The sequence below is a fragment of the Ciconia boyciana genome, chromosome 5 (assembly GCF_034638445.1).
Source record: "Ciconia boyciana chromosome 5, ASM3463844v1, whole genome shotgun sequence".
Classification (NCBI taxonomy): domain Eukaryota; kingdom Metazoa; phylum Chordata; class Aves; order Ciconiiformes; family Ciconiidae; genus Ciconia; species Ciconia boyciana.
The window spans coordinates 18,927,759-18,952,099 of NC_132938.1; positions in this window are offsets into that span (position 1 = coordinate 18,927,759).

Sequence of the window (24,341 nt, forward strand, 5' to 3'; positions counted from 1 at the left end):
CACAAACAGTTTAAAATTATAATTTTCTTATATAAGCACCTCTTCAAGTTACAGTGATGTGGATGGAGATCATAAAAAAATGAGAAATTCAAAAGCCAATTCCAATATCAACCCAGCATTTTATTGCTTGCTTTAAAACCTTACAGACCTGTGTGACATGTGAACTTTGAACATTTATTACTGAAAACAAAGTTACACATTTTAGTATCTTCAAAGGTATAGAGAGCTGGTTTTGAAAGACAAATTCTTTTAACTTCCTTTATTAATTATTTAAAATCTTTTCCGGTGATACTCTTCCTTGATTCCTTGATTCTGATTTCTCAGTATTCTATAATTTTACTCTAGATACAATTTGCAGTTTTATTTTTAAGGTAATATGTAAGTTTAAAAAAAAAGAGTGAGACATCTTTAAGGTCAGAGCAGTACCACAACTTATCACAACAGTAATAAACTTAATATGTTTTAAGGAGAAATTGGATAGGCTAAGAAGATGAATGAATAAAACAACATTTAAAACAAATATTACTTGACCTTTTTAAGGTTCTTTAATAACTTATATGTATAATCTAAAATATGCAAGCTCAGAATCAGAGCTGATATCGTTTATTCGTATAAGGTACATTCTGACAGACTTAAAAGCATATGCCAATTAGTGTGTATGGATGCCTTACTCAATGTATATTAATCCATAATTTTTTGATGATTAGAGAAAGCTGGATTAAGTATTAGGACAACATGAGGGATTTTGGAGGCCTGAATTCCTTTCCGCGTCCAAATAAAGGTTGAACTTCAGCAAACTATTTAATATCAGGTCTTCATAGGTGAACATTTACCAGCTCTCAGTAGATTAGAAGTTGTCATTTCTCTTCAGAAGTCCAGAAATTACCCTTTTACTTATTTGCTTATTGCCTTTTGTTTATTGCCCTTTTTTTCTTTCACATTGAGCTACCTTGATGCCTACAATCCTACCTTTGCACTGGGAAAGTTTAAGTCAGAAACTGGGTATTAAAAAGCCTAGGTATTTCTCAGGGATGGATCCAGCATGACAATATGTATGTACTTGGCTATAAACTACTTTGAGGAACTTCATGTTACCTGTTAAAACTGTGCCAAGTTATAAAAGAGAAACTGAGGATCCCTGGTCAGAGGAAGCATTAGTCTAGCCTACTGGTGAGAGTACTTTGGGTAGCACAGGAAGAGGAAAGAACAATTTTTGTTCTGATTCATACTGTAAGAATCACTTCTACAATTTTTCCAGTGACAACTTTACATGAAATTCACACACAGACCTTGAACAGCGTCTGGATCCCACTGCTTTCCCTTTTTATAGACTACACACTGCTCATCCATCCATTATGCAGCTAATCTTTCACTATATTTTTTATACTCTGGGTTTTTTTACAGCACTAAGAAAAACAGTTGAATATGCTTCTACAGGCAAAATAAACACTAATCTGGTGATAAGGCATTTTCCAAAATTGTAGGATATATGGTTTCAAAACCCTCAAGAGTTGAAACAGGATTGCCAGATGTCAAAACCTCTGTCTATCACGAAAAGAATTGAGCACATGCTTTCTCCTGTGCTTTCAAAGCTACAAGGCACTTTTCCAGATGCCTAGTGTCTTAGGATGGTTAGTTTCCAGAAAATATTACTGATAAGGATAAATTTTCCATGTAAAAAGTGAACCATGTCACAAGCGCGCTGGTATTTTAGTTGTGCTGGAGTTCAGCTGCCCAGAACTGCAACACATTACAAATTTTAAAGCCAGCAAACTTTAATTAAATTGTACTCATTGTTTAAAAATACGTACCTGCATGTCTTGAAAAAGAGACTGGCTTGTGTAAGAGAGTTTTTAAGAGATTGTCTACAGAGGGACCAGACCTTCAGGCATAAATAGAAAGAAAATCTTCACTGTACTCTAGTCTAGAGATTTAAAATGTATTTCAAGTGTTTATGGTTTGTTAGGTCTAGACCTAAGAAGGCTGCATTGGTTTGTGACCCGTTTCCTTTCAATGAGCTGACTGCTTTGGGTATATTTTAAGCATGCATCTTTTCTTAGAAAACTTCTCAAAAGCTTCAGTCCTATTATATTCTATTATTTCCCTTTCCTATTTCTGTAGTGTTCAGGCTACACCAAATTCTACTCCTTCATGCACAGGGAGTGTTGCAAGGATAGGTCTCACAATCAATACAGTCTACCTGAATTTTCTCATACTCCATGACTGTGGCCCTCAATGCATGATGATACAGTGATCAGTGACTGCCTTCCCAGAGATGCATGACTACTCTCAGCTGATCTGAATGAGTTAGCTTCCTCAGAGTATATAGCTCTGATTCTTCAATGTATAAGCCAAACTATGCTATCAACAAATTAATGCATTTACTTCTATTTATTTCTATGCAGGCTTTTACTGTGTTGTAGCCAACATTTTCAACAGGGTTAAGCTGAGAATAAAAATATCTTCAAATTCTGTTTAACATTAAATAATCTGATGGATCTTTATTATGGCAACTTTTCCTTACTCACTCTGTCATTGTCAGGTTGGTAGGTAGGCTAATTCCTCTAAAAAAATGTCTTCATTCTGGAACTTTCCTGTAACTGATGAGAGGTTTTGAAATGTGGCAACTTGGCAACAAATTCCTATTCTTGACACATTGCATTGCTGTTAGACATGGCATTAATGTCAGTTGCACTTTTGAAAAGTAAGCCTAGAAGGACAGAGTGCTGCATCAAAGATGTAAGTGAATGGAAATTGGTCTTCTATTTTGATTAGATGGCCAATACTGGCTTTGCTGTTTACCATTCATAAAAATAAGATGGAAATATTTTGGTACTGTGTAATTATGGAGCTGCATAACTATTGATTTTGGTCACTATTGGTAAAATTTTAATTAAATTATGCAAATGTGGAAGTGAATATTTTCTTGGTTTGTATCTTAAAGTAGAATTTTCAAAGTTCCTTAATATTTTCCTGATTTGATAGTATTTAAAAAACACTGCAAGGGAAAAAAACCCAAACAACTTTTGGCTAGTGTTAATAGCTTTTGAAAATCATTAAACATGGTGTTCCTTCTATCATACCTTTGGTAAAATATTTCTAGATATCAGTACTTCATTAATGCTTATGCCTAGAGATACTTTTTAATCTTTCCTCTGTTTTTCTTTCTTCAGACTATAGAAGGGACATAATATAGACTATTCAAGAGCCTAAGGCAAGTAGCAAAGCAGTCCATAACTGTTTTGTTTTTTTGAGAAAATGAAGAATACTTTTTTTCACCCATGTTTCTTCCAAAGTTTTGTATAAACAAAGAACAACAGTTTGATTTAGTAACAGCCTAATATCAGATTGTGCCTGGGGATCTGTGGTAAATCCCTATCAAATCTGTAGATCTTGATCCCAAGCCAATTGAAAGACTCCTGCAGACCTGAAAGCAATTAAGACTGGTTCTGTTATCTTTAAAATTAGGGAGCAGGGAAATTTTTCTTTTGGGGTGTCCTTAAATCCATATCCTACTCAAAGGCACAAAGTAGGGAACCAGCACAAGCCCAAATAGCAGCTTTGTGCATCAAGAGCAGGGTGTGGGAAATAAGCTGGGCCATTGAGATACTCTGCATTTTTATGGAGCAAAAGCATTGTGTTACACAACTCAGTTATTGACAACGTGGTTTTTTTGTACACCTAATTACATATCGATTAAGTATATTGAGTATAGAGTATATTGGTATATGTTGACCTGGTATCCTGAGGTTTAACCAGTTGAAAGTCAGCAGTTTGCCTTTGCAGTGAAGGCAGCCAGCAGCATCCTGGACTGTATTGGCAAGGCAGCCAGCACGCAGAGGGAAGTGATCCCTCCCCTCCATTTGGCACTTGTGAGAGAGCACCTGGAGCCCTGTGTCCAGTTCTGGGCTCCCCAGTACCAGCTGGACCATGCCATAGTGCAGTCAGTGCAGATGGGGGCCCCCAAGAGGGTGAAGGCACTGGCACACCATGTACAAGGAGAGGCTGGGAGAACTTAATCTTCTTACAGAGGGTGTAGGGAAGGCAGAGCCAGTCTCTCCTCAGAGATGCACAGTGATAGGACATGAGGCAGCAGTCACAAGTTGCAAGATGGGAATTCTGGTTAACTATAAGGACATATTTTTTCACTGTGAGCATAATCAAATTTTGGGAAAGGTTGTCCATGGAGGTTGTAGAAACTCTGGAGATATTAAAAGCTTGACTGGGCTTGGCCTTGTTCAGGCCCTAAGCAACCTGATCTATGTAGGTCCTGCTCTGGGTAGGAGGTTGGACTACATGTCCTCTAGAGGATACTTTTAGTTATTCTATGGCTGTGATGAAATCAGTGGAGTAAGGGCTGAATCTGAGAGAAGGAATAGGTATTTCCTGATCTTACTGAGCCCTTTGCTTCAAGAAAGGGGAAAATGGAATATTAATCTTGTTCAAACATTTATCCATTGTCTCAATAGGATGCTAGGAAGTGAGACCATCAGCTTTGTCTCTTTGTCCATAAAAGATCTAATATTTCCTTATTTTACAGACCAGTCTCCAATTCTACTGGGGACAGAGCCTCTAGATATACCAGCCACATACTAATTCTAATAAGTATGTAAGGAAAATATATTTTTGGCAGTTTGAGAAATTTTTTTTGAGCTCTACATCAATTCGTCAAATCTCTTTAAGCATTATCTTAAATATTTATTGACTTTCCTAAACGTACCTTAGAGTTCTGGTTTAGAGTGTGCCCAACTCTGAAGTCCACAGCAAATGGTAATGAATCGTGAACTTTTGTCAGTAGGACAATTTAACAGCATGCTCCTTGGGACTTGTTGTAATATTGTGTCTAAACTAGAATACTGCCTAAAGGGAGTGGCACTGGACAGTGTTTTAACTCTCTTCCTCCCCTGCAGTCTTTTATCATTTTTCTGGAAAAGAAAATATTGTGACACCTCTGGTCTGATGCCTCAAGAATTTTCTGTTAGAAGGCTGAAGAGTCTTACCCTTTCTAGTTGTAGGAAGTTCCTGCTGTTATCTATGTGTGATTTTAAATACCATACTGTGTTATGCCCTTCATACTGTTTTCTCTGGTGTAGCATAGGTAAGGGAATATTGGTACTGAGTTTCATTTTATAAAGAAATTCTGTCAAATATGCATGCTATTTAAAATCCTGAAAACTATCCTGCTGGTGATAGACGAAGATCAAATTGCATAGAAAAAGATTTCTCTGGTCAACCTCAGTGCAATGCTTGGGGAAGAAGGAAAGAAATATTAATAGGCCAGTTACCATTTTCATTACAATTTATATTATTGATTCCAGTAGCTTTTTTTAGCACAATAATAAGCAATACAGTCTAAATGAAGAAAATCTTTGAAAACAAAAGGCATAGCTAATGCATATATAAGTAAATATCTACCACAAGAACTTTTTTCTTCCTGTCCATGCTCATTACATTCATAACACATCTAACTGACTTATAATTAAATCCTAATGGACTTTATGGGGTCTTTTCTCACTTTCCTCAGTTTTGGGAATCTCTGCTTGGAGTATGACTATAACTGACTGGAGCAGGCAAACTGGGTGCACGGATGTACTGAATGCTAACATTTATATATAATGGAATATATGTTGTGTGACTGTGTGTGGATGTATAATTAAAAACTTAAAAGAATGTCACTGTATGCATGAATACCTGATGGGTGGTGTTTTTTTGACAAAAAAGGTTATTTAAGAACCAAAAATAAGCTAAACAGGAATGCCAAAATAATATCAGAAAGCATATTACGTAGGAACAGCCCCTTTTGTATTCCATATATAGCATGTATGTTCTAGAAAGATGACATCCTAGAATGTTTTATAAGGTTTTTAAAATGCTAAAAGAAAGACAAGAATAACAGTCCTGCCTGTAAATCCCAATATTATAATCATTAACATGAATCCAAATTGTACAGGGCACAAAGGGCACATAAAACTTCTTTAAATGATCTAAAGTAGCTACTTTCTTCCTCAGCTTAAATTCAAAATTTAAAAACCTGATCAGACTGGAAGCTAGTTTCTGGAATCTCCTCTGTCTCACTGAATTAAGTTTCATTTTCAAACCCAGCATGGGCAACTGGTATGGGACTTTAAAATTATACAGCCATAATGTCCAAAAAAGCTCCCACTGGCCCAGATCTGTACCTAATGGGGCACCAAGGAGATGCGAGGCTCTGTGGCAGACTGATTATTTTTTAAAAGAAAACTGCTTGAAGCTGTTGGGGATTTAGACAGCTAGAAAACATGTTCTGGTAAGGAAATTGATATTCACAGAGCAGATGAAGCAGAGAAAGTCCACATAGGTGAAGAGTACAGTAATGCAGTAAGTTGAGCTGTATAGACACTCTCTCCCCTGTGAATTATAAGACACTTATTCATTTAATAGATATGCACAATATTTGCAGACAGCATAAACATGACAAGCTTATTAGTACTTCAATGCCATGGAGCATGAACAAATGTTTATAATCCTCCCTCTTTGACTCAATAAGGAGCATGGCTTCATTTGGCTCCTTTATCAGTAAAATCAACCATTGTGGTCATTCACTGGACAGGCTTGGAAACTGCAGGATTTAAATGATTCAGCTTGGAATCTGCTTTCCAGCACTACATTATCACCGTCAGATTTGCACATTTGCTTTTTCTTTGGCCTTTTGTTGACTTATTTTTCTGTGCTACTCAAGCTGTTATGCTTATGAACATGATATAAGAATGTTTTCCAGCAGCACAAATTAAAACATTATATTTATCTGCCATTCTTTCTTTCCCTTCTATCTCTACAGAGAATAAATCAGATGTGAAAATATATTGTCCCAAGATGGGGGGGGGCGTGGAAGGTCGAAGTAGCACTCCCTTTGGAGTGGCAATGAATGAAACATATGGTAGGTTGAGATCTTGCAGAAATTATTTCCATAATCCTGTGTGGGATCTCAACAAATTATCTTTGGGTATGTGATGGACAATCTTGTTGTGACAAGGGACTTGAGCTGGCATCCACCATCCTTCTATTGCTTCTCTTTGGCTTTTCCTGTGTTATTTTAGATGGCCTTACAATCTCTGGAGCCAGACCATAAAGCAAGCCTCAAGATTAGGAACACGATACTGTAACAGCCAGTACAACAAGCAGAGAATAAAGCAGTTGTTTTCATGGAAATCAATATTAATGAGGATCATAACATTCTACCATGGCTTTAATTTGCTATCAGGTGAATGGCAATGCTGTGGAATGGACAAATACTTCTCATCAGGTTATATGGTCAAGCTGAGGACTGTGAAATTCAGCTATTTTTGTAAAAATGCAATACATTACATACTGGCCTAGTTTTTGTAAAATCAGCAGTTTCTGTGCAACCTGTTCTCTTTTTTTAAATAAGAGGTTTCAAAGACTTAGCAAAATAAATTTGCAATATTTTTCATATATAGTAAAACCAGAAGGAACTATCTTGATTACAGTCCAAATTCTTGTTCGATACAAGTATTTGATTCTTGCTCAGAAAAGTCTTACAGGCCTTATCTTCTATTTTGATATATAACACATTTTCAAAACAACCTTCTGTCCTGGACAGAAGACTTGATATGATAGAGAATCCAATGCTCCTCATCTAAATTTAGTCCAAAGGGTAATGTCCTTAACTGTTAATAAATAAAAAAATTTTAAAAATTAAATAAATAAAGAAAAATAAAGAAAGCAAAATAAAGGAAGAAAAATAAAGAAAGAAAAAAATAAAAAACCCCACCTAAAGAACTCAGTCACAGTTTGCCTTTCTTCAATTTCTGTCTCAAGCTAGCTGGAAATTTTCCAGTGGAATACTTTTTTTTTTAATTGGAAATGTCAGTTTGTCAAAGCTAGAACATTTATTAGAGGCCTATTGCTTTTCTTAGGAAGAGTTTTCAGGTGCAGGATGGGGAGACCTTAGAATAACCAAAACCCTGATGATTCAAAACTTTGCACTGAGTAACAGGGACACCAGTTTAAGCTCTTCATGATTTGCAACAGGGATAAAAACCATAGTATGCCATATTCCACGCAGACGCATGAGACATACTGACAAGTATTCATACCTTTTTCTGAATGACATGAGAACGTCCTGTTTTTTAATCCAAATACAAATGAAAAGAAAATATAAAAATTATGAGCTTACTAAAATTACCCTTGCACTACTTCTGACCATTGCTTTTGTAAACACCTTCCCATCAAAGTTTGCCATCAAATCTGTGCTCCATAAAGGGTCTGTAAATAAACGACTCTTTAACTGAACACGAAGCTGTACAATGAATGCCAAGCAACTCTTAGGTTATTTCGTGGATATTCACTCCCAGCTTGACTGAGGATGAGGAAAACACTAGTTTAGAGTCAGCTTTCTTCCCTCCATCATTCAATCTGCCCAAAGACAGAATTTCATGCACCAAGAAAATGTATGCTATACAGGCAGAGGATGTGACAGAGGTGAACAATGGAAACTGTGGTTGCCTTAAGGCTCCGTTTGTCCCATGCCCCAAAGTGAATGACTGGGGTTTAGACAGCTGCTAACAAATAGCCAACTTCCACTTGCAATAGGTATTCAATATCATCCTGAAGAATGCACTACATTACTCACAGTGGTATCTGTGAGTAAATTTGCTGTGGGAATTACTACTACCTGTGAGATAGCTAAGCTGTGAGCTGCAAAGAGACCCGCTGTACTCTGCAGTACCGTCCAGATAAAAAATCCACTCTCTGTGAATACGTCATTTTCTTCACTTAGGGCTGAATTGGTTTTGTCTCTTGTGGACTGAAATGAGAAGATGGCACGACATGCTTCCCTGACATATGTATGCATCACTAACTTCCTGAAATAACAAGTACACTGCATGTCTGCACAGGGGCAATGGATGGTTCTTAAAATGCACATACATATTTTATAGCCTCATTATAGTAGACTGGCTTTATATTTCTCTTTTAAAGTCTTATATTTTTAGTAAGGTATTTTCCCATTGTGACAGTCAATCTAACAAAATTATGATAATTGGATTTATCAACATATCATTTGTTGCCCTCTGGGTGAAATTCACATGCTCTCTAATGAACTGTTGAGATTTGAATGAATCAATTTCTTACATATGAGAGAATCAGATATTTTCCAGCGGCTTACATATATACAGTTATAATTATTATGCTTGATTTTATCTGAAATGTGGGAAGAGTTTAGGGAGAAAAATAAAATAACTTCACGTACCATTGCATTTTAAAATGTATAATTGCAGGTATAAGAAAATCAGACTTATTAAGTTCTAGCAACCTGAAGAGTGGGGTTTATGAATCCAAGCACATGGTCAAAAAGGTTTTCCTGGAAAATTTGTATCTGAATGTGCTGTCATAAGATTGGCACTGCCTTGGGTGCCTTAAATCATGTGCTAAAGATAGAGCTCACAAGAATTAGCTTGCTGTTGGGAAATTTACCTTCTAAATCACATTTTCCCAAATGCAGCACAGCAGCAATGCCTCTTCTTGGAGCAGGACCCAATTCATCAGGCACAGAGAGTGACTGTATTTGCAGACTTGCTATCAGTTTTATTTCAAAGGTGAGATCCTATAACAAGGAAGAAGTAGTAGCTCTGCATTGCACCTGCCTGTGATGGAATTAAAACATCAGGTGAGCCAAAGCAGAGAGTTTCACCCACAATCTGAGAGCTAGCAATTTTGCTACACAAAGTGAAAAGTGAACGAAAACAAGCCTATTATCATGGAAGCCTATCACAATATTGGCTCACTAACCAATGTAGTAAATATTTGTGTATTGACAGCACAAAATTGAAAATTATGAGCCAGGCTTCAAAAATCATTGTGTCCACAGATCACAGATTTTAATAATCAAGATTATTATGAATTGGTTTGTTTTCTAATTTCTCAGGGGACTTCCTTTTCATATTTTCTAATACAACACATATATGTGAATCATGCCAGTTCTTACTCATATATACCTTGTACATTGTATAGAGTACATTGTGTTTCTCTGCTTCAGGGTTTCTTTCTTTGATGATCAAAATAAAATAGCTGACTTACCAGGTTTTTTCTGTTTACACAGACACGTTACTCCAACACCTTTTAGAGTAATAAACTCTAAAGCACCAGTGTTCCAGTTTGACTTTGTTGCCCTAGTGCCAGCAAAAGGACTATATATGGTTATATGTATATATGTGGTACCCTCAACAGCAGGACTGGCGAAGCCCGATTTCCAATATATCCCTGTCCTTTGTCCCCTAACACACATCTCTCTGCCTATTACAGTAAGTACATCTTGCCACCCTATCACCTATGAAACTTTCACAGAGCAAGGAACAGCAGTATTGGTCTGGAACAATGTGTACATTAACTGGCTGGCCACTATGAAGATGCAGGCTAATTTGGGCATGTTTCCTTTAGGCAGCTGAGGATAAATATCCCATAGAATGACTGAGTAACCACATCATCTGGTATGCTTCCTAAGTAAAACATGTTGCATGTGGCAACAAAGCTCCTGAAATATTGTTCTACTATATTAGTGGACAGACTTCTCTGTTTTAACTCAGATGATAACTTCATCCAAGCTTTATGTGTCATAACTGATGAACAATGATGAGAGAAGAGGGATAAAAACTGATGTCTAGGTTGGTGATTTACAGCACCTCTTCTAATTCATAAGGCAGTGAAAATGATGTAGACTTCTAATAGGCTTTCTAAGTATAGATTTTCCAAGTATAACTTCAGACTTGTATCACAAGGCAAGCCAGAAGAAGATATCAGGGAAACAGAAGCAAGAGAAATGCTGATATGAAAAATGGCACAGAAGTGGTAAACCCTTTGTCCATGTCAGATCTTCTTTAATCACAAGGAACTGAGACTAACTGCACCCAGTTTTAACCATGAAGTAAGTAATGAAACTGGTGCAACTACCCAACATATATGTAGTGGTGTAGTTTCATTTTAATGACAAAAAGATAAAACAATGTTTCTATCTTGAAACTGTGTTTCTCTGGCACCTATAGCCTTTGCTTGCAGATGTTCCCATCTGCAGGTATCATGAAATGCTTCATTTGTTAGGACTCTGAAGCTTGTCTTTTCTTAGTAGGCTGACCATCTGACTTTTATGGGACATTAGGACTTAGATATTTTAGATTTTAAGGTTTGTTTCTCCATGTTAAGTTCATTATTATTGTACTGCATGTATTCTTTAAACATTATTTGTATTTTATTGCTCCTTGTTCAAGGTTTTAGCAAATTTCTTTCAAGCTAACTAATTTTGAATAGATTGATTTCTTTGGGCAGGTTCTTTAAACTTCCCTTGTCCTCCCCAGGGTCAACAGAATTAGATTTCCTTCTCACAGTTCTCCAAAATTCTGTCAGAGCTTCGTTTCTGTACCTCAGGCATCTGACCACAATGGTCAAAAATGCCCTTCATTAAAAAGTTGATAGCAGGGCTGATTACTAGAGGCACGATAGCTGTGTAGCTGCAGGTAGCCACATAGGGACTTAAGGACATCTGAAATGATAAATCTCAGCTGTTGCCCCAGAGTTGCCATTCTAACTGCCTTAGAGGAGCAGACAAGCATCTACTGTTCCGCCTTCTGGAGCTGAGCTGACATAAGGCAGGTCTTATAACGTGCCCCCTGTAAATGACTACGGTACCTGAACATTCCCTCACACGTGCTTTTAAAAAGAATAACACAGAGCCCTTCTCGAGAAGCTACTTCTCATTGCTGTTCTAACATTGCAAAGCTCAAAAAGGGGCCCTCAATGTAGCTGTCTGGGACAAATTCTGCCCCTGGATATGTGTATCTGATTCACACTGAGGTCAGCATTTTTTGAGTCTTAAAAGCAGATGGTGAAGGAATGTCTTATGTACCCTGAATTGAATCTTCTCATAAAAAATAAATGAACAAAATCATCATCCAGGAACATTAAAATCTGCTCTTGAGGAGTACTGGGACAAGCAGAAGTCCAGCTTGCCAGCAAGTAATGGATCAGGAAAACTTTGTTGTTGTTTTTGTGGGGTTTTTTTCATTTGGTATCAGCATATAACTATCAAATGAACATTCTCCAAATGTAAGTGCCAATTCACGGTACTAAAAAACATTGCATAAAAAATATTATTTTGTATTTTAATAAATAGGTGGGACACACAATGCAATGCTGCTCAGTCTTAAATACTCCAAGCATTAAAAATTAATCTAAAACCCGAAATCCTTATTCACTCATCAGAAAAAAAAAAAAATCCTGCTCCTGTAAAAAGTTGGTCTTTAACTGCTTCACAGGAAGAAAACTGGGATTTTTTTTTCTAGCAAATCCATACAGGGCAGACAGAACTTTGGCTTTAAGACCATATTTGTGGTAATAAAAAAAGATTTTTCTTAAAAGCAAATAGGCAACACAAGTCATTAGGCACTTTCCTTAGGCCTAAGTCTCACACACAGATAAAGCTGTATGTGCGCAGGTTAATAAATTCTAATATTTTGAACTTTTAACTTAGTGCTCTGTATACGTCAAGGGATGTATATGGGAGGGAGGTATTCTTATCCCTCTGGTTCTTCACATATTGCAGGGTATTTCTCATATATCCAAATGAAAGTCTTTTATTAAATGAAGTATTCCTTTTTTCTTTAATAAATGTGGCAAGTGTTTTCATATCTAGGTAAATTTATTTGTTTAAATAGCTCCCATATACAGCTGAATGATTTGAAAGGAAATAGGAATGCTTGTGTGATGGGATATGGTTGCCGAGTGATGTCTGCAGGGACTGCTTAGTGTTGATAAATAACTAAGGAATTTGTCTATCAACATTTTGCATAAATGTCAGTCATAGAACTTGTGGTTGGGTTGAGGCAGCCCTGAATGACAATGTATTTCTCATTATGAACCTTGCCATTGAACTTTGTTAAGTCTCACTTTTACAACGCCATATTAAAACCACTTTTGCTAATATCTTTGACAGTGATTTTTTAAGCAATACCATCATTCGCGACACATACAAGCTTTAAAGGGGAAGAATAGGGAAACAGAGAACTTATCTCAGAGCAGCATACGTTTTTTGAATGTGGGTGTCCTCCAGCAGAGTCTTCTCCAATTGCTTCCTGTGAGACTTTGCAGAATCCAAACAAAACCCAGACCAACTCATGCCTTTGGCAGGTTAGCAAAGCAATATGAATGTGTTCCATGCCTAAAATATTACATTTCAAAGAGTCCTTTACATTAACTCCAGTATCAGGCTTGTCAAGTCTATAGGCTCTTAAAAATAAGACTATCATTTCAGATGTGAAAGGAAGCTAGACAGAAAATGCACTAATAGCCTTTTTTAAGTTTTACACTTATTCAGACAATTAACAAATTATATGTAAGAATCTGAAATTCCCAGATACCTCCACAGAGCTGGAACACTAACAAGAAATAAATACTATAGGGATGGAACAGATATTTTGACAGACTATGTTTCTCCTTGTGTTTGTACAAAAATAGATCTTTTCATATTAGAGAAATCTGAATCAGCTCACCCAAAAAGCACATAGCGTACACTGAAGCCCACTCTGACTTAGCTCTGCCTCCAAAGCAGTTAGGAGCATGCATATAATGTTCACAAACAGGCCCCAGTGAGTTGATAAAGCACAGCCTGATATTATTTCAGATTAGGAGGGCCTAGAGAATTTCTTTAGTATTCAACTTTTCCCTAATTAGTCAACTTGAAATAGCCTGAGATTGGTATGCATAATAGCTATCACAATATCTTCATAGCACCAAACAATCTCTTTGCTTTTAAGATCCCTGGTAAGTGATATATACAGGCTTATCTCTCCTCTCTTTGAAAATGCTGTAAAGCAGGGATAACTTGAGGTCGCTCTTGGTTTACACAAATACAAATGAGAGCAGAACCAGGACCAAAGGTCTTACACGTATTGTCTACCAGACTGCAAAGCTACAAAATGCAACATCATAGAAACTAGCCGCTCCTGGGCCTGAGAAGTTTCAGGAAGCTGGGCTAGAATTCTTTCTTTCATAATTTCCCATTATGAAAAGGATTTTAAACTCTTAATGCCCAAAGACTCATCTTTTCTAGGTGAGCCCCAACATTTGCAAACCCACAGAAAATCAGCTATCTGTGACCGTTTGAATCTAATACTCTTGCTACTATATAAAACTGCACAAACTGCAAAAATAGGTGATGATAACTTTTGTTAGCTTAGATGTTACTTTGGTTACATTTATATATCCTAAAATCCCAGTACAAATAGAATAAGTTAAAGATACCTTGTGTTTTAAACAAAGATGGAGGGTAATAGTAGAGAAGGTGACTACAGGAAAACTAAATACTGAAAGAAATGGTAGTGACCTTCTATCACAGGTCATCTTCCCTGTTGAGACAAACACTACGTAGTGCCCTACTCAATGTGGAGTACGATGAGCTTTGCTTTATTGACTTCAGCAGAACTTCAGGGAACTCTGACACTGACGAAATTAGAATATTTATGGAGAAGGATTCCTGAAAAATCACAATTAAAGAATTTCATATATTAATTTATGATGGACATCTTAAAAAATACTCTTCTTATTTTATGCAAAACTTCAAACTGAAATGAAGCCTTCAGAACTATATTTTTTATTAAATGTAGAGCTACAGTGGGACTGATGGAGACAAAAGTACTCACAATACAGACTCAGATACACTAACCCAATACAAAGAACAAAATGATGCTTGGTTGCATTTCCCTGAACTTCTATGAGTGTTTCATTTTTGTTTTTTATCCCAACTTCAGTAATTCTCAGCACCTCTAAACCACTGTTGTTTATGAGTGAACTTCTACGAGTGTTTCCTGAACTTCTATGAGTGTTTCATTTTTGTTTTCTATCCCAACTTCAGTAATTCTCAGCACCTCTAAACCACTGTTGTTTCATTGATTGTGATGGAACTATTGAATTTAATAGAATGATGATATCTACTGAAAGCTTTTACTTTCATATGCATTAACTGAAGAAAGACCTTGGATAAGATAAAGAGTGTTCAGTAATAGTAATGACTCCTTGTGCTCTCATCAATTCTTACCCCAAAGTCAAACACCTAAAAAAGGTCAGCATGTGCACAAACATGTACACTTTGGTTTGGTGTGCACATTTTAGTCTGGGGAAAGTTTGCAGAGTAATCTGAAGCTTTAGGGAACAAAGCAAAAATACAGAATTAGTCAATTACAATGGCAAGGAGAATAGTTCCTTAGGGCCAAATGAAAAAAAAAAAAAAAAAGTTTCATCTGGCTTCAATACTACGGAAAATAAGACAATAGCTTTAGGAAGTGTGCATAGGACTAAGCATTTACTGAGACTGAGGAGTTTACTGATGTAACTTTTAAGAATAAGTGACAATGCTCTTCTTACTGTGTATTTTAATATCTCTAGTAATTTTAGCTGATTCAGATAAGCCCTGAGCCTGAAAATACTGAAAACACTTTACTCACCCTGTTCTCTACTTAACACTGTTAACATGCTCAGTACTTTCCTATATTCCTGTCTCTCCTGAAACTCAAACAAACATCAAAGATGAAACAGGAAACCTGTGGAAAAGAGACTTATACCTCTTTTTAATGAAGTTTATTTTCAGGTTTGTTACTTTTTAAAATACTAGATCCTTCGGCTGCAGCCAAAAAAAACTCCTAAGGAAATGACAAATCACATCTCTATGGAATATAATTTCTGATATTAGAATAGTTCAACTTAAAAGCAACTCCTTGATATCTGTGACAGACTAATTATACATATATATATTATACTATTTCATGCCATATACACTTTCTCTCTTTCCTATTCTCTATGTATATATCACTATAAGTTCGATTCTAGATGCATTCTCCACTTTTATCTGATTAAGAATTCACGTCATCTCAGTGGAAAATTGGTGAGGGAAGGAATTATAATTTTCTTAAAACATTCTACCAATGATTAACATATCTACTAAGCTACTTAATCATAAATAGACTACTATTTTAATTTTATTTGCTTACTTTCAGTTATTTAAAAAAAATCAGTTATTTTTTTCTCTTTTTTAAATATACATACCTAGACACTGCATTGTACAAATTTGTATTACCTCTAGTTTGTATCCATTCTCATTTTTTGGAAAAAAAACCATTCTAAACTAAGAAAAAAAATTATGTTCTGGTCTGAAACTACAAAATGTTGTTATTCCAGTTGGCACATTCAATATCAAGAATCAAAAAGCCAATGGAATGTAACTGGTAACAGCTAGTTAACAAATATAACTCTGCTGAATTATTACATTTAGAGAGCTCTTATTGTATTACTTAACCTTGCAGTGAACTAGAAAATGAATGTGGTCATTCTAAACTGGTCAAACCATAAAATATGTTTAAGACAGATGTGTCTAATGTAGTTTTCTGACAGAGGAACTGGGTAAAAATCTTAACAATTATACAAATGCAGTTTTAAATCAGAGTACTACTTTTAAATCTGTTCTTTCCGTCTGCCTTTTGTTTTCATGTTTAGGTTATATTTATCATGCTTTATTCATAATTTTAAAAGCTTTTAGTTAAATCTTTCCTTTTTTCTCTCCAAAGTCTTATCTTATTGTAGTATTAAAAAAAGCATTTTATTCAGAATTGGAGAATTTTTTTTAATCTCCTCTTTTTTTCATAAAGCCCTGAGAGTTAACCAAGGATTTTCTCCTTTTCCTATTGAAATTGATTTCCACATGACAATACTCAGCACTTGAGCTGTGTCTGCCTGCTTCCTCAGAAGTTGTCCCTGTGAAGTGTCCCAGGCTGAACTACCTCAGCTGCGTCCCCATTGCAAAACCTCGGAGCACCACTGGAGCCCTTTGGTTGCGTTTATCGTTCAGCAGAAAGGAGGTTTCTCTGTGAAGACAGCTAGCCCATAAACTTCACATAAATTTTCACCTGATACAGCCTTTAGCACCAGCACCGTGTGGGGCTTGTTGGCACCACACACTACTCATGACCCTGCGTAAGGACCAGTGAGGAGAGGATGTTTCATGAGGTGCAGCTGGGCTCCCCTGCAGGCCTACTCAGCACCACTACAGCAGCAGTAATTATTAATATTACTATACTGAGTAAAAACATGTGGACACTCATTTAAATTACTGTTATTTAAAAATTTTAATTAAGATACATTATCATCCTCAAACGTTCCTTTATCTGATCCTTTACATCTGTCAATCCGGCGGTGTGTTCCTGATCTACAGAACTCTGTCATGTGGTGTCCTCCACAGCAGTCTGAACGGGGTGTCTGTGGCAAGGTGTTGGCAGTGGGTGGGCTGCAGGGGTGGCCTCTGTGAGGAGAGGCCAGGGGCTGCCCCGTGCCGGACACAGCCAGTTCCAGCCAGCTCTGCAATGGACCCACTACAGGCAAAATATTTAAGAAAGGGCAAAAAACATCAGACGGAGAGAGGAGGGGGGAAGAAAGAGTGCTAAACAACAGCACGAACCCCCAAGATGAGAGGAGGGAAGGAGGCACTCCAGGCACTGGAGCAGATATTCCCTTGCAGCCCATAGAGAGAACCACTCCAGAGTAGATATCCACACTGTGGCCCACGGAGGACCCCACACCAGAGCAGGTGGATGTTTCCTGGAGGAACTGCAGCCCATGGAGAGGCCACACTGGAGCAGGTTAAAAGCGTGAGGAAGAAGGAGCTGCGGAGAGGAACTGGTACATAGTGACCATAGCCCCCCACTCTCCCTGCACCACTCAGGGCCAGGTAGAGAAACCTGGAGTGAAGCTGAGTCTGGGAGAGAGGGGAGGACAGTTCTTGGTTCATGTTCATCTTCATTTCTCACTACCCAAATCTAAGTGGCAATAAATTGAATTAATTTTCCCAAAGCCGAGTCTCTTTTGCCCACAGCAGTAACTGGTAAGCAATCTCCCTGTCTTTATCTCAGCCCATGAGCTTTCTCACCCTGTTTTCTGCCTCTCCCCGCTGAAAAGGAAGAGTGAGTGAGTGAGTGGCTGGGTGGGAATCTGGCTATTTGCCAAGGCTAACCCACCACACAGTCCCAAGTTTAAATTAGCTGTCCAGGCTACTTGGGAACCTGGAACTGGGGCAGTCCACATTTGTGGAGGTTTTTTTGTTTTAATTTTTTGTTTGTTTTGGTTGGTCTTTGATTAGACTTTTGGTGAGTTTCTGAGAAGGATCCTAATAATGCCAGAAGATAAGGCTGGTTGACAATGTCATTCAGCCCAGACCCAGGATGTCTATGAGGGCAATGCTAGTGACTGCAGGTGAGTATAGGAGTTTGCCCAAGATTCAGGATGCTTCTACGTGTATTCTGTAAGCACCAGCATAGACAGACTGCCAGAGCTGGCCTTGGAGATGCATCAAAGCAGACATGGAGAGATGCTAACTCCAAGAAAGGAGTCTAGGGATTGTAGAGATCAAAAGCAAAGCAGCTCCCACGGTATTCTCTGAAGTTTTCTGAAAGCTGGCTGAAGCAATGTTTTCCTCATTTCATTTTAGGTGCCAAGAACAAACTCACAATTTTTTTGGCTCTCCTATATTAAGGACTATCTGACCATGATGACTGGACAAATGTGGTAAGGTAAAGGACTTCAAGGAGAGATAACTTCTGGCTTGTAGTCAGCAATAGTCAATGTGCATTTTTGCCAATAGCTCAAATTGTTCAGGACAAGAGGATGGGAGAAAGAAATAAAAGTGAGAAGAGCTCATCTGTGGACAGATTAAACCTGGAACTAACCTCAGCAAGCTCCTGAGGAATAAGCCAATAATGTATGTAATGCTATTTCTAAGGGATTTTTTTGACCCATTTGGCTTGGAGATGTGTTACTGAGACAATGTGCTAATTTGAAAGCTAAGCTGAAACATGACCTAGCTCACCATAAGAGTGACACAGTGACAAATGTGTCACTGTGTGACACTTCACATTTGTGATGTTTCTGCTAGAGATGCTTTCCCTTCTACCTGGCTAATCTCTGAAGGTATGACAGAGAGCACCTGTGACAGAGCTAAACTTCTGGGTAGGCTTACCTGCTGCTGGGGGATATTATTAATAAACCAATCCAGAGGTAAATAAAGGTTTGTTTCATTAGGCTCAATCAGACACGCTTCTGACAGAGATACCAAATGTTGTCATACAACAGTGACTATGAGTAGAAAGAGGCATTCTCAATATAAAGACTTGGAGCAGCTTGGCCAGCTTCCCAGAAGATTTCCAACAGCTCAGATGGAGTCACTGAGAAGTCCACTTTCTTAGGAACAGGAATGGAATATGAACGGACTGACAAAAATGGCTGAAATCAGGCTGGACCTGTAGAGAAATCAGGAACCAGAGGGATGACTCAGTCAGAAGCTTGTTGAGCCAGAAAGATATTAAGGTCCTGGGCAATCTGCTCTAGGTGACCCTGCTTGAGCAAGGGGCTTGAACAAGATGACCTCCAGAGGTGCTTTCCAACCTCAACCAGTCTGTGATTCTGTGAGACTACAAGTGTTTTATCTAACCTGGAAAAATGACTTTGCCAAGTTAGTATGACTGAGATTGCTTTGAACCATGTTTCTAATCTAAGTCATAGACCAGGCCAGTTGGTAACTGGGAAGCTCTCTAAATTGCATGGGAATATGAACACCATCTTGCTTCTTTCCAGGCCACTCCATTTCAGACTGGATGAAAAAGTTTGAAGAAATAAAGCATGATAAAGCCTGGTAGGACAGACTGAAATGGTGTGGCAGCAGAGGGACCAACTAAATCTATGTCAGTTTTTTTTCTGTCTTCTCCCTTATCGGCGTTCCTCTATGCTTTTGCATGATGGATAAGGTAAAGGAGGTACCTTTTTCAAAGTGATGCCAGTGACTGGGCTTATCCATGTCAATAAGTGGGAGTGGGGAACAAGCTGGGGTAGGTAACAACTGCTGTCATTTATGGAAGAGGCTAGCCTCAAAGACAACAAAAGCTAGTAGTAATATTGCACAGAAAGTCTTACTGTGATTGACGGGTGTCATCTTAGGTTCACATGCAAGTAGTTTCTAAGTATATTTTGGTCACCTGACAACTCTGATGGAGCTTTTTGTGATTTTGTATCGGGGCACCAACAGCTGAGCACACTGTCAGATGTGGGCTAAGAGGAGGGCAGATGCTGTGGCTGTGCTCATCCTTCTAGGTGATTCTTCACTTGTCATTGCAGTGGCAAATTGGGACCTGGCTACTGTCAGGGATGTAGCCCCTTGACTGTGTAGCACAAGGCATTCCTCTGAGGTATGGTGGTAAGGTGTCCCCACCGCGGGGGGGGAGTGCCAGCCAAGAATTAGTGTTTACAGAGTTTCTGAAGAGGTTCCTGGGTATGAAGGTAAGCTGGTGGTAGGGTATAGAGGTGCAGGCTGTGCTGGGAACATCTGAGATAAGTGGTGGCAGATTCCAGGCACATCAAACAGCGGGCATTGTGAAATGGAGTGTTTGTGTCTCTCACTTGTGCCACCAAGGGCTCATCAAGGATTGAGTGCATTCAGGGTTTCTTCCCATCCCAACTAAAATCAGCCAGGGCTCTTTCCTGGTGCCCTGGAAGAATGATACTATTGTACATCATCCCATTGACAATGTGGATGGGGCAATGATGGAAAAGAGGTACCAAGAGTGATCTTACAGCAGCTCCCTTGCAGTCCAGGCCAGATTCTCCTGAAATCAGATGGAGCACTTCCAGGTATTTCAGATGTAAAGCATCAAGCACCAATTTAGCTTTTGTTACTCAGAACAGCTAGGAAGTATTAAATCAGAACAGTTCAAATATACATTATGCTGTCCTGACATTTTAGATGTTGCTGACAGAGGACTACCTATAAGTAAACGTGGGGATTTGGGGATCCTGTTTCTTGAATGAGTAATAGCCCCAGTAGTTGGATTTAAATAACTTCAAGAGTGGGAGTGTTCATTAGCTCAGCCATAGCCCTGATATTTGTCTACCTACAGATTGCTGCCAAATTACATACTTTATGAACATGAAGTGGAAAGAAGGACTTTATGACTTCCTTTTTCTATTTACTCTCCTGGCACCTTGGGATCCCATCTACTCCAATCCTTCCCTGCAGACAATTTTCCCATGCATTTATTACATTAATTTCTTTAAATATTTTAAATGCCTTTCTATTTCCTTTTTGAAAAACAGATTGAATTTTCTGATGCATTTCTGTTGATGTTGCCCAGAATATTGAGCTCTTGAATTCATACTGAATTCATATCAATCCCCAAGACTATCAGAATGATAGTGAATGCACTTGTAACTTTTTTTCAATTATCTTTTAGCTATATCAATTATCTTTTGGTGCATTTTCATTACTTTTCAGGTGCTATAGCATAAGTCCACCTATTTACATATGAGGAATATTCTATACTGGCTGATAACAGTGTGCCCTTAGGATATATTTGGATATCAAAGTGAATACCAGAGGCATGCTCGCTTGCTTTTGGTGAGCACTGATTTTTAAATATTATGACATTATTTAATTTAATTACACTAATAGATAAGAATGTTCTATGATCAATACAGGGATGCTTTGATCTTAATCATTGATCCATTTTTCATAAATATGCAGATTTTTCAGCTGTCTAGTAGCAATGATAACGGGAAAGTGCGGGGCTTTTTTTCTATGGCAAAGAGGAATAAAATAATTTCACATGCCTTAAAAGCATGATAAAACTGGCAGAGGGGTTATAGTTACATCACAAAAATGTATTAATGCATTCTTGAAAAAATAATAAAAAATATGGTTGTAGCTACTATTTGCTATGAAGATGTCTTATAGTGCCCCAAATCCTACAGCAATAAATTAATTAGGAATTAGTTTGTTTCCATAACTAAGAAACCACATCAAAGGCTCTGATGACACTGTAAAGGAGGTGACCTCCATTACAGGTAATACAGTTACAGTGAAATATTTAGGCCCACCTGAATGTTTTAGATCAAAGGAATGAGCCTACAGGTACAAAACAAGCAACTGAAGTTAGTTAGAAAACAGATTTGTATGAGGCCTAATGTTGGAGACGACTGGAGGAGATGTTTACTAGCAGATGCATGTACTTGGATGGAATTACCTGCAGTGAGGGGACAGGAGAGTCTTGGTGGTAAAATGCCAGAGGAAATAACAAGGAAGGGGCCTTGAGTTTTACAGACAGACAATGTGTTCAGCCAGGATATGAAGTTAACAGAAAGGCTTACTCCAATGCTGATTAATACCCAAACTGAAATATTCTTATATGGCTTTAAAATGGGATGTATAACTGGCAACCAGGTAGAAGAAATTTTTGCTGAAAGAAAATTGAGGCAGTATTAAATTCTGAACATGGACTAAGGGTGAAACTGCAAAAGTGCAATTGTGAAACTTTCAGGCATGGAAACTACTGGCTCTTGCTTAATAACTGTGGCCACTAGCTTGATGTCCTGCCTCCATACAGAGAAAAGCAGGAGCCAAGAAGCACCTGTAATCTCTTAATCTCATTGATAGAATCCAGCTCTTGGATTTTTTCCCAGCCACTTGACATTTTTTCCTAATCTTTGTTTCCACTGGTGACTAGCCCTCTGTTATCATCAGAGGCCTTCTCCCTCTCCTTTTTTCAGTTTCTTATGCCTTTCCCAACCCTCTCCTCATTCTCTTAATCCTTCCCCCTCTCACGTCAATTCTGATCACTGCTTTAACATTCATCTTCTTTTCCCACCCTGAAAACTATAATCAAAACATTCAATTTATAGAAAGATTTTCATACTATCAGTGCCATTGGCTTGCCATAATCCCAGCCATTTTGTTGTTTCTATCCCTTGTTCTGGTCTCATTCTTTGCACATATTTTCTTTTTTTCCAATATAATGCCTTTTTTTTTTTTTTTTTTAGGAATTTGTATAAACTTTCACCTGAAAATAACACTTGAACAATAGTGAATATGCTGTGAAAATATAAATTCCAGACTATTTAGGTCAAAAGTCAATAGTAAATTTAATTTTTTCTAAAATTCGTAATTTGGAAAGAGGAGTAGAGGAAGGTTTGTACAAAGGAAACTCAGTGTTCAAATTTTGTCAGATTCCAAGGTTTGAAAAAAACTTTGTTATCATCCAGTCTGACATCATCTTTGATTGCTTGACAAGAGCTGGAAGATTTTTTTTAATTAATTGATGTTTTAACTGTATGCTTTTTAGAAGGAAAAGCTTCAATCTGTTTTTTAAAATGTGTGGCAGAGATGCACATACATAAGCTGTTCCAATTCTTAATTACTCTCAGTGCTATAAAAAATACGGGGGTTTTTTGTAGTCTAAATTTGTCTATTTTAAACTATTAGGCTTAGGATTTTTTTATGCATTTATCTGATAAAGAACAGTCTAATCAAATTCTCTTCCCCATTAAATATTTTTACATCGCTATCAGCCCACCTTATAAACTTCTTTTAGATAAACTTCAGCTCCTTCACTATTCTTTTGTAAAGAAAGGATTCTCCAGTCTCCTTTCCTCCTAATTTTTTCCTTGAAAAACTCCTCATTTTTCCCTTAGCACTTTAGTCACCCATATTAATATTTAAGCTCTTAAATTACTTGATTTTTCAATATCTTTCAGAGGTCAACAGAAGGTAGGGAGACTTGGCTCCTTTCCAGATCACGCAGGCATTGTCACTAAATTTGGACTTATGAATTTAACCTGATTCACCCATTTTGGAAGGAGAAGTTCTAGTTATGTATTACACCTGCAGAGAGCCATGTTCTCTTGTGATTTCACCTGATTTGCATGGGGGTAATTAAGATTATTTTAAAAAACCCTCTTGCCATTGATTTAATCTCATTATAATGTTAATATTTAATTCACACAGACTCTTATCTCCTCTGTTTCACTGGTCTTGCTGCATTATTTTCAGTATTTCTAATGAGGAAATAACAGATCCTAAATTACTTCTACAAAGTAGAAGGGAAATGAATATGAAATGCTTTTTTCCCCAAGGTTGCTATTTCACATCTAACTCACACAAAATGCAACATTCCAGTTCTAACCCTAGCGATGTCCTCTGGGTCTGCTTTGTTGATTTTGTTACTTCATTGACCAAAGATAAATACATAACTCTGAAGTACTAAATGCATAGGATTAGGCCAAGTTTATTTTCTTTTGGTGTCATTTTGTATTTAGAAGCCAATCCTTGCGTCATCAGGTTAATCTTGGGAAACAGACAAAAACTACAAAAATTTCATAGCTCTTCTCAGTTAGCCTGGACAGCTCCTAAACTTTGTGATGAATATGATAAATTTTAATTCTTTCTACTCAGATCTATAATGGTAGATATTATCTATCTATTGTTTATGCAG